General features: G+C 37.6%; 1 long non-coding RNA gene across 1 annotated transcript in view; it reads left to right on the top strand.

Annotated features, from left to right (window-relative positions):
• The first annotated feature begins 805 nt into the window (after window positions 1–805).
• LOC108697627 overlaps window positions 806–12,086 on the top strand; it is a 39,803-nt gene continuing 28,522 nt past the window's right edge. Inside the window, exon 1 of the long non-coding RNA XR_001932460.2 lies at window positions 806–964. This is a non-coding gene — a long non-coding RNA (uncharacterized LOC108697627). The remainder of the gene's footprint in view (window positions 965–12,086) is intronic.

Below are 12,086 nucleotides of genomic sequence, written 5' to 3'. Positions count from 1 at the left end.
GCAACAAATCTTCTCTATTTCGCCGATTAACCTCCCCAAATGCCTTCCCGCCTGCAAGAATACGAATTGCCGGCGGGATAGAAAGAGGAAACTTTGGGCAATTCATATGCCATCCCACCGGTGATTCGTATTCTTGCCGGCTGGAAGGCATTTGGGGGGGATTAGTCGCCCGAAGTAGAGAAGATTTGTCGCTGGCCATCTAACCTCCCTGTCTCCCACTACAATTAGAGTAAACCCACACAAAACATTCCTTTCCATTGTGATCCATGGATGGTGGCACTCCTGCAGCACACTGGAAGTTACCAGGATGCTAAAAAGCTGCTCCTGGTAACTAAAAGAGCTGAATTTCCAATTATTAAACACAGAGCATTGTCTCTGCTTCTCTTCATCTGCCTATAAAACACAGCTACACAGAGTGGTGCAGAGATCAGACCGAAAATGCTTGCTTTCACATTTTCTGGGCTGATCTCTGCTCTGTGTACCTGCACTCAGGTGGAAGTTATGGCCAATTCAGTCAGCTTGTTTTTGCACTGTGTACCTAGGCTGCCCGCCCCAGTTTAAATTAGTCTATACATAATAGTATATATAATATATTTATATAGCTAATATATATATATATATATATGTGTTTTTGTGTATAACAAATGAGTGTATATTTCTGTTTGGGAATGCACACATACGGTCTGGACTGCACTGCACAGTTTCCCAATGCCTCACAGTATCTGAACTTTGAACATGTTCCAACTTATCCACATAGAGGTAGCTGGAGGGCAGTGTGAATTGCCGCTGAGCTTGTAGTATTGTCTGGTGAGGGGACTGAGCCAGCCACATCTCTGCATTGTTGCAGCAGCATCAGGGGATGAGTCTCTATTGAGAAGGGAAGGAGGCGCAGGCTTTCCCATGGCCGGCACGATTAGACGCGTAGAGTCGATTGAAGCTGCAGCAGCAGAGGACCACTGATCAGGTAAATTAATTGCTCTTTACGTATTATCTGTGACTGCAGGCGGGCTGCCTTTCTACTGTGCCTGTGCAGGAGCTGCATAGAAGTTCCTGCAACTGTTCATTCTGAACTGTATGTATATATATATATATATATATATATATATATATATATATATATATATATATATATATATATATAAAGTGAAAAAGGATTGCGGCACTCACAACCCTGTGAGTGCCGCAATCCTTTTTCACTGCTTATTTCCCATGCTGGCACCCAGGTATTAATTTTGTCTACGGAGTGCACCATTCCTTTAGTCATATATATATATATATATATATATATATATATATATATATATATATATATATATATATATATACATATATATATATATATACATATATATATATATATATATATATATATATATATATATATATATATATATATATATATATATATATATTGGGAAGGTGGATAATAACCTGAGAAGCTTACAATCAACAAGACAGTTTGTTTAATTTTATTATAATACCCCAATTATAATGCCCCTTAAAATGCTGTTCAACATTTAGAGGGTTATTTTATTAAAGTCCAATTTTTTCTGGTTGAAGTTTTAAAGAAGAAAACACAATTTTTTCAGAGGAACTCGATTTTATCGAGTCTTTTCCCAAACCAGATTTTTTTCGAGTCGATTTATTGATAAATTTGGTAAAAAAAGTGGATGAGAGTTTGGTCAAATTGTTACTTTCAGATTTTAGTAAATAACCCCCTTAATTTATGTTCTTGTCCTGAATAGTCCCATTATTATTATTATTATTATTATTATTATTATTTTCCCCCTGCTTTTAAATGTTTATAAATACACTTAAAACTGCATTATGGCCCTCCAGTGCGTTTACTTATAAAATAACAGGTTCTGTTTCCAATTAATACAGGGACCTTTTTCTAGTAGCATTTCCATCTATTAATTATAGTGCTTTAAAGCACTTCTCATGCTATAGACTTGCTGTCTAGTTCTTACATGGCAGAAATTGTATCCCAGGAAAACTATGCGGTTGCACAATATAGATGGGCAATTTAGCTGATTGTCATTGTAGGTATGGCCCCGGCTGGAGGCAGTTCAGAAAACAGTTAGGGATTGTTGCCAACTGTTCCCTGTGTATATCAATTACTTACTAAAAAGGGATGCTTATACTTCAGTTGCATGTCCATAAAATAAATCAAATATGGCAGGTGAGGCACTGGGCAATGGCTTACTGGGGCCCCACAGAAAATACATTTTAAGGCCCCCAAATTATCCAGAGGTTGTCCTGTTTTACCGATAGATATTGAAATTGCTCATTAACTTATGGCCCCTATACCTCCTGCCCCCCCCCCCCCAGCAGGTTAATTGTTCCTGATAAAATTGACCATATATCTGTGTGTAGATAGGATTTTTAGACAGTAAACTCCACTGGGGCAGGGACTTATAAATATATATATAAATAAATGATGTACAATCTCTTTAACACATGGTGCCACTATATAAATGGAGACTAATTATACTTCTATTAAACATCATAGAGAATAATGAAGATGAATGGTGATTTGCAGCATTCTATTGCACCTCCTAATGCAGATTGCACCTGATCCCATATAACAGACCTATCCATTTTCTGTAGACTCAATATTGGAGAATAATGCCGGCCATCCTTGGGGGCTCCAAATGAGATGATTTAGCACTTGCCATGTGATTTCACCAGCCCAGTTGTTTGTAAGATTGGCACCTTTCCAGGAAAAGAATGTTGTTATCAACTGGATGGATTGCATGCTGGTACAGCTATGGGCATATTAATATCCAAGTGCCATAATTTGTCTGACTGATTTTAAAGCATCCCATAGTCTGCAGTTTAAATGAGGCCTATTCCTATATTTGAGCTGCTAAATTTGTAGAAATTCCATTGTCCTGCTTCACCCTACGCTAGACAAACCGCACAATCCTTTATATTTTCAGCACAGGTTATTGTTTTTACATTTCCTTTCTCCAGTTTGTGCATAATAGTTTGTGTGCATACGGATTAGAAGATATTATCTGATCAACATCAGTATCTTGCACTTTATTACCAGCCCCTGGTCTCCCGGGAGTCTCTATACTCGTGTATATATATTTCTTGGCTTGTCATTGATCAATACATACTTTGCTGAGCAATGAGTTCACAGAGGAGGAAGCGATCCTAAGGGATGCGGGAAATGCTGTCACTTGCTGACTGGTGATAATTTCATTTTCAATTTGGGATACCACCTGCCTTTGCAGAACACACTTTGTGCTACAATGGGGTTGATTAATGCATAGCTTGCTTCTAAGTCGATCAAAGTATTTCCATGGCACTAGGGTGGTTAAGCTCTGAGGTCAACTGAAGGGGAATTCTTTCCCTGAGTGCAACCTCTGTTATATTGAAATCAGTGTATTTAATGGATCAGTGCACACTGCGAGTATACACTTATGTCATATAAAAAAAATCACATCTATGTCATGTGAGTACAGCACTATCCTTTTTTTATTTTTTTACTAAATATACAGTTAAATGGTTAGGTTTCCAAGTAGGCAGCCTTTCATTTAGATCTGCTTTTGCCTGTGTGTGGCAAATCAATTACGTTTTCCGCTGGGTGGTTTATCTGTTTAACTGTGCTAGGAGCTAATTAAAGCTCTATGCAAAGTCATACTTAAAGTAATTGTCTGCTCACCTCGCGGTGCCAGAAAAAAAGAAGAGGGGGGGGGAATACAGCTTTAAGAGTGTCGTACTGCGAAATCTTTCTCCTTCACGAGATCTGCAGAGCAGCAAAACGTGCCGGCGAAAGAAGGATGGGGAGTTGAGAGCGGAGAATGTGATGCTGCCTCGGCATGCTGCACAGAATCACACAAGTCTCACTGCATTAGCAGTATCCTCACAACATCACACTCTTCTTATACTGGGTCAACTCACACAGCACCTCTGTGTTTTTATTGTATTTGTTGTACCCTCACAGCATCACATTACACTTGGGTGACCTGTCTCAGGACCAGTTCTTCTACCCTCACACCATTTCACAATCTTTACTGCATTACGGTAACTTGACTTTCACAGCATTACTTTATCTTATTTGCCTGTCTTTACCCTTTAGCCTTTGGGCTATGGGCACACAGGCTGTTGGCTCTGGCTGTTGTCAGCCTGTATATTTTTGTAGGCTGAGAGAAGCAGATCTTCTCAGTGCCCCTGCACTATTGATTTGAATCCGATTAGACTGTGTGCGGTCACAGGCTGAGGTCAGGGCAGATACTGACCTCTGCTGTGTGGCCATACCCTTACTGTATTGTACTACTCTATTGTACCCTAAATCAGGTGCACTATATTCTTATTGCACTTGTCCTGCCTTCGCATTATTATAAAGCATGACACTCTCTCAGCCTCATAACATATTGCAGTATCTGTACTCTTATAACATCACATTATGCTTATTGCAGTGCATCTGCAGTTACAAGATCACGTGAGGGATCTTGCAAATAGATCTGTCAGTGCATTGCATTACTTTACTGCATTGTTCCCCACAGTATTGCACCATTCCTTTTTTTTCCAATAGCTGCACCCTCACAAATCCAAATAACAGTATGATCATTGCAGTAGCTATCCTAATGCTGATAAATACAACCCATTATATACATTAATTTACAAAAGAGTGAGTGGAAGAAACAGCACAAGGAATTCTGATCACAGCACTGTCCTGTGTCCTGCGTCACCTCAAGCACGATTCATTTGTCCTTCTTACTGTATCTTGTCTATAAACAACTAAAGGCCACAATAACCACCGATGTATTCTTATTAAAATTGTATGTAGTTGACGTTCATCGCATTATATTATAAATATGTATATATTTATATATATATATATATATATATATATATATATATATATATATATATATATATATATATATATACCAATGTTTTATAGACCAGCACTCCCTTTGATGTAAAACAAATAATCTTTTATTGCATCATTATCCAACGGTCCCTTTTTCAAGGATTAAAAATAGGGACCGAAACGTTGGATAATGATGCAATAAAAGATTATTTGTTTTACATCAAAGGGAGTGCTGGTCTATAAAACATTGGTGTATACAAGATTTAACGTGCACCCCTGCCTTCATTAAGATTGATTTCGGAGTGCGGATACTCACCTGGAAGTTATATATATATAAATAAAGCATATAAAGGTGCTGACACTCACCTGGGTGCAGTTCATCAATGAAGAGTAATAAACGCTGAAGCAGGAATCTGCACGTCACAGGTATTAAAGTGGAAAACAGCAAAGTTTTTATTTGGAGACTGAAAAATATCAACTTTGCTTTTTTCCACTATAAGACCTGTGACATGCGGATCCCTGTTTTGATGTTATATGTATATATACAAACATAGTTTGTTTTGGTTTCCCTTGACAAAGGTCAGTTAGTGAGCAAAACTTTGGGTTGTCATTAAATAAATCGCTCTTTATATATTACGAAGCCCTGTTGAGTGCTGCACCTTTTTGAACTTTTGCATACTTTCATTATTTAAACACCCAGCCATTTATATTTATTTTGTTTATCATGGATTTTTATTGAATAGTTTTAGTCAAATTAGGAGTGAGTATAGAGAGAAGAAAAGGGGAGGGAAGGAGGGGGGAAATACACACCTCTATTAAAGGAAAGGCATCGTACACTCGGGGGGTGCCAAATGTTAGGCACCCCCAACTGATTGTATTGACTTACCTGAAACCCCGGGCCGGTGCTCCTGTCAGCAGAAAACTGCACCGACCTGGGGTTATACCAGTGAGCACCACGGAGTGATCCTTTTCCGTCTTCCTCTTTTCTTTGCACGGCTGCGCATACTTAGTAGAACAAAAAGCCAAAATGTAACTAAAAAGTCACGTTTTCGTTCAACTGCACATGCGTTTCCCCCGGGAAATTTAAAGAAAGAAGATGCCGAAAGAGGATTGCTCTGTGGTGCTCACTGGTATAACCCAGGGCCGGTGCAGTATACTGCGGAGAGGAGCACCGGCCCTGGGTTTCAATCACTTGGGAGTGCCTAACATTTGGCACCCCCAAGTGTAAGAAGCATTTCCTTCTCCTTTAACACAGCAAGAATTTAGTATCAGAAATTACAAATGTGGTATCAAATACAAGATTAAGCAACACAACAGTAATGCTATATAAGTAAAGTACCAAATTGTATGCGTAATAAGCCCAGTCAGTCTATATCAAGTATTTTTCTGTGTGGCCCTTGTATATCTACAAAGGTAATGATTGATTAGTCATAAAAGAATCACCAATTATGTTTGAAGTCTCAGCGACCTAAGGTAATTTTATATTCATCTGCTTTGCTAAAAAGGAACCATCTAAGCCAAGTATCCCTGAAATCTTCTATCTAGCTGTATTAGCAGAAAGTTCTTTAAATCTCACAATTTCTTTACCTTACGCAACCATTGACTAGGTAGGGGAGGGGTGGCTGTTTTCTATTTAGTGGAATAGGGAATTTGGCTGCATTAAGCAAATGCCTTTCCAAGGTCCAGTCTGGGGCCATTTATATTTTCAAATGTAGGGCATACACACACTTTTTTTTTAATCTTAGTTATATAACTCTCTTTCTTTCTGGTTTAGCATTTGAGCTGCTATGCAGTTGCTAAGATCACAGATCCCTGATCACCTTGAAACCATTACCTTGAAAGTAACTTTTAGGGGCACATTTACTATTGGTCGAATATCGAGGGTTAATTAACCCTCGATATTCGACCGTTGAAGTAAAATCCTTCGACTTCGAATCTCGAAGTCGAAGGATTTACCGCATTTCCTTCGATCGAAGGAAAAATCGTTCGAACGAATCGAAGGATTTTAATCAAACGATTTTCCTTCGATCAAAAAAAGCTAGGAAAGCCTATGGCGAACTTCCCCATAGGCTAACATTGATGCTCTGTAGGTTTTAGGTGACAAAGTAGGTGGTCAAGGTTTTTTTTAAAGAGACAGTACTTCGACTATCGAATGGTCGAATAGTCGAACGATTTTTAGTTCGAATCGTTCGATTCAAAGTCGTAGTCGAAGGTCGAAGTAGCCAATTCGATGGTCAAAGTAACCAAAAAAACGTCGAAATTCGAAGTATCTTTTATTCTAATCCTTCACTCGAGCTAAGTAAATGTGCCCCTAAGTATGATATAGAGATTGATATTCTAACACAATTTGTAATTGGTTTTAATTTTTTATTATTTGTGTTTTTTGGGTTATTTTGCTTCTTATTCAGCAGCTTTCCAGTTTGCAGTTTCAGCAGTCTGATTGCCAAGGTCCAAATTACCCTAACAATCATGTACTAATTTAAATAAAAGACTGAAATATGAATAAAAGAGGGTCTGAATAAACAGATGAGTAATGCAAAGTAGCAATAACAAAAACTCCACTATATTTTCATAAATTTGGAGCAATCTCTTCTCCAGCCTGTGACAGAGAACGTGCATGCACAGAATGGCATACGTTGCACTGGAGAGGTATGCTTGGGAATCTAGCTCCATTGTGACTGTGTCATGAAAAGTTAAATCTACTGTGTCATAAAAATTCTGTGTCCAGAGCCCTTCCACATTGTCGACGCCACCACCTTCAATACCCCCCACTATTCTGCTGTATAAAAAGCTGGCAGTGCATTTATTCATTCATGGTTTTTGGAGGATTATTATACACCAAGCAGGCCTTGAATTGGATGACAAGATGGGATTGTATTGATTTTAACAGGTGCCCACCACATCAAGGTAGGATTTATATAATTCAATTAATAATCTACCATGTGTTGTATTCTGGGGCAAGACACACAACACCATTCACTAATGGATACTATAAAACAAACAACATTGCTATTACTAGCCTTCTGAAACTCCAAATTTACCCTCTGTCTATGCCCTTGTATTTTCTGTGCTTGGGTGCTAAGACAAAGGGACAGCACACACAAGAAGGCCACCAACATCTCTTAACTCACTGAGCACAGAAGAATATAGAATTTATATAGATAGATATAGAATTTTTTGGACAAAAGTGCCTTTATCCTTTCACCCCTTTTACATTGGCAGTCCTATAACAATATTTTTTTTAGCGGATATCCACTAACTTACCAAAAGGCCACACTGGGATTGTGCCACCTGCTCTGTCCTATTGTCTAGATAACAGACTTATCATTGTCTGCCGCCTACCCTGTCCTCTTGTACCATTTATAACTCCCAAGTGGTCAGGCATAGGTCCCCACACATGGGATGCTTTATCCAGAAACCTAAAGCTCAGAATTCCAGGATGGCCATCTCCCATAGACTCTGTTATTAATAAAGACAATTTTTAAGAATTATTCCTTTTTCTCTATAATAATAAAACAGTTCCTTGTGCCCGATCCCAGCTATTTATCTTTATTAGACACAAAACAATCCTATTGGGTTTATTTATGTTTGAATCATCTTTTAGTGGACTAGGTATGGAGATCCAAATTATACAAAGATTCCCAATTATTCTGATTATTTAAATATTTGATTTGATTTTCACATTAAACAAATAAAATCAGCAAATATTATGCAGATGAAGAAAATATGTTACATTCAACTCAATGGTATGTTATTATCAAAAAGGTATACCATACAAGAAAACTAACAAGATAACAGGTCCCATACCTGTAGTGGATATTGTACCCCCTACTGCTTTTTTTATAAGTCATATAACTCCGAGGTTACTTCTAATATCCTCATATATTCCAACAAGTGGTACTTTTTATTATAATATTTATTAAGTGGTACTATTTATTATAATACACAAGTTTTTATGAGTCATGTGACAAAAATGATATCACTAAGCTCCATTTATAACATCACTGAGTCATTTAAAAGGATATTATTTACAGGATATTCATGGCTTCTGTGAATTATAACTGCACATACACTCACAGTATAATTACATACTCCAAGAACTTATATAATCACTTTTCTTTTGCTTAGCAGCTGTCAGCATTTCAGTCCACTTCATGGACCTTTATTGATATCTTTTTATACTGTATATCCTTACTTGTTCTTTATGCAAGATAATTATTGTCTTTTAAAATTCTTTTTACAGCTTAGATTTGAGATTTTTATTATTTACTTTTCTATATTACAAATACACTGAATTTATATGTAAATTACTGACCTTTGTGCTTTTGTATTGTTATCATTGTGAATGTGTAGGAACCTGTCTGTGCTAATGTAAAAATCTAATGCTGCTTCTGGAAATTCCTTGGGTGACATTTCCATGCAGTGTACATTACAATCTATTAGGGTTAATTGTAAAACGATTGCAAATTTTCCTTACAGCAATTCTGACTCAGTTTGCCACTCAATGTCAAATATTATTTTACGGATGAATAGAGTACCCAGTAATGAATAGGGTTTTGTGGAGTATCCACACACACACACCATCCATGCACAGCTTGCAATACTCCCAGTTTAAAACATGGTGGCACCCTGATAAGTTAATGTTCCCAGCTATGCTCTGATCCACCCAAAACTCCACCTCTTCAATTATTATAATTATAGTTTATATATAAAGTGCCTACATTTATTACAGTGCTGTCCAAATATTGAGATGAAGATTGATGGTAGCCACGCATGAGCCAAAGCCAGTGTCGGACTGGCCCACTGGGATACAAGAAAAACTACCGGTGGGCCCAGGTGTCAGTGGGCCCTCAGGCTGCTAAACTTTTGGCTTATTTCATGGCCATTCCCTATTTCTATGAGAACAAAGTGGCTAAATAGGTGAAATAATAGATTATAGTATGTAAAGAAAAGAGACTAGGTGAATAGAGGTTGAGTGAGGACAGGAAGAAAATAGTACTGAGAGTGGGCCCCTGGTCTAAAAACTTTTTGTGAGCCCCTGGTCTAAGGTTTTTTGGTGGGCCCCTGGTGTCCCAGTCCAACACTGGCCAAAGCCACATTTTACTTGCAGTTCCAGGTCAACTGGTAATTCTAAAGATGGCACCGATATAATCGAAAAAAGTTTTGTATGATTTTTCAGATTTTTTTTAAATTAAATTATTGCCCAGACAAAATTCTTACTATGTGTCGTTTAGTCGATCGGACAGGTTCGAAAATTTCTCTTGGATATCAATTATATTTCTCCATGTATTGCCTATCTGACAATATCCATGGGTGACCTACAATGTATTTCTGGGACATGACTTTCGTATGATTGTTGTTTGGCAATTATTAACGGCCAATACATCAGAGTTATTTTAATACTACAATCTCAATTTTAGATTTAGATTGTTGCATTAAAACATACAAATTGGTATCCAAACATTTGTTGTAGAACAACTAAATAAAATCTGAAGGTGTATGGCTAGTTTTAGATAAACACCAACTGAAGTATTTAGTTATAGTGATGTACCTGGGACCTACAGGAGAACCTTAACTCATGTGCTTCTCCAGCTGCCAACTCCTCCCCACAAGCTGAGAACAACCCCCCCCCTTCATTGTCATATACCACATCAAAATGCAGCACATCTGGTCAAAAAGGCTGGTGGAAGGTAGCGGGCAGCAGTGGACCCAGCCTAGGGTAGTTTTCTGGTCCTCGGCTAGTCTCAACCTGATCAGTTGGCTAGTATTCCATCCTGTACATTTTAAAAACCCATTGTGCAAGGACCTACAGGTATATGCCTTGTGCCAGCATAAGACAACATGTTATATTGCTTTTTTAAAGGGAACTTAATACATAGATGTTTGAGTAAAAGCTGAAGCATGGCATTGTGGTTCAGACAAAAGTCCAAAAATAAATATAGAGCAATTTGACACAATAATGAGTGTTATCATAGAATGGCCCCAGTAGTCCTTTTTCAAGTGGCTTTTGGAAGCTGCAGGGTGCAGTTAAGATGCAACTGCAGGAGCATTCACATGGAGCAATATATAGATGATCAGATAAGAAATTGTGGCCAAGGAACAACAAATAGAATTAGCCTTTTTGCGTGTATGATTTGAGTAAATAACTTGTCTGTTGCCGACACTGGGTGCCAACTATGCTGCTGTTGCTTATCTGATGTTAATTGTGGAATTCCTGGTCATAATAAAACCAGTCTGGGCTGGGTCCAACATTTTGTCAAGTATTAGTTGTAAGTGGTTAGCTAACACTGTTGTGAACAATTGAAACTCTTGATTTAGCTGGTAGTTTGGGAGGAATGTTTCTGGAAGAGTTGGGTTTTATTTGGGGAGGAGTATTTTTTATTGTGCAAAAATCTTTGGGTGGTGGCTGGCCCTGGAGAATGTTGCTGAATGATGACAGTACACATATACAGTATAGGACTAAGAATAGTAATGTTCAGCATGTGTCCTATACGTCCCTGTGGTTTTCCATTAGCTAGATTTTGTTTTTTTAATTTCCTGTTCCAATATGTCTGTAGAATTTCCTCTGGTGAAACCTTTTGGGGCCTGCATTTATAAAAAAAATTATTACAGGTATGGGACCTGTTATCCAGAATGTTCGGGACCTGGGGGTTTCCAGATAAGGGATATTTCTGTAATTTGGATGTCCATACTTAAATAAACTCAACAGGATTGTTTTGGGCCCAATAAGGATGAATTGTATCTTAGTTAGGATTAATCTAATTAATTTCTATGGGATTTTTAAAAGAGTATTTATCAATGGGTGAAAGTTCTCCCTTTGATAAATATGCCTTTAAAAGTGCCATAGAAATGAATGGAGAGTGGCGGAATTTCATCTCTAACTTCACTCTTTAAAGGGATACTATCATGGGAAAAAAATTACCAGGGGAAGCTGGGAAATTGAGAATATGTCTAGCCCCATGTCAGATTTCAAAATTGAATATAAAAAAATCTGTTTGCTCTTTTGAGAAATGGATTTCAGTGCAGAATTCTGCTGGAGCAGCACTATTAACTGATTCATTTTGAATTTTTTTTTTCCCATGACAGTATCCCTTTAACAAATATACCCCTAAGTGAGATGGCCAACACATAATTCTGAGCTTTCTGGATAACTGGTTTCCAGATAATGAATCCTATACCTGTATTATTATTGTTATCATCACATATTTATAAACAGCCAACAAATAATGCAGCACTATAATAATTGGATGTAAATATT

This window comes from Xenopus laevis, chromosome 7S, assembly GCF_017654675.1.
Source record: "Xenopus laevis strain J_2021 chromosome 7S, Xenopus_laevis_v10.1, whole genome shotgun sequence".
NCBI lineage: Eukaryota > Metazoa > Chordata > Amphibia > Anura > Pipidae > Xenopus > Xenopus laevis.
Note: the sequence above shows the minus strand (reverse complement) of the source record. Positions and strands in the feature narration are given on the sequence as shown.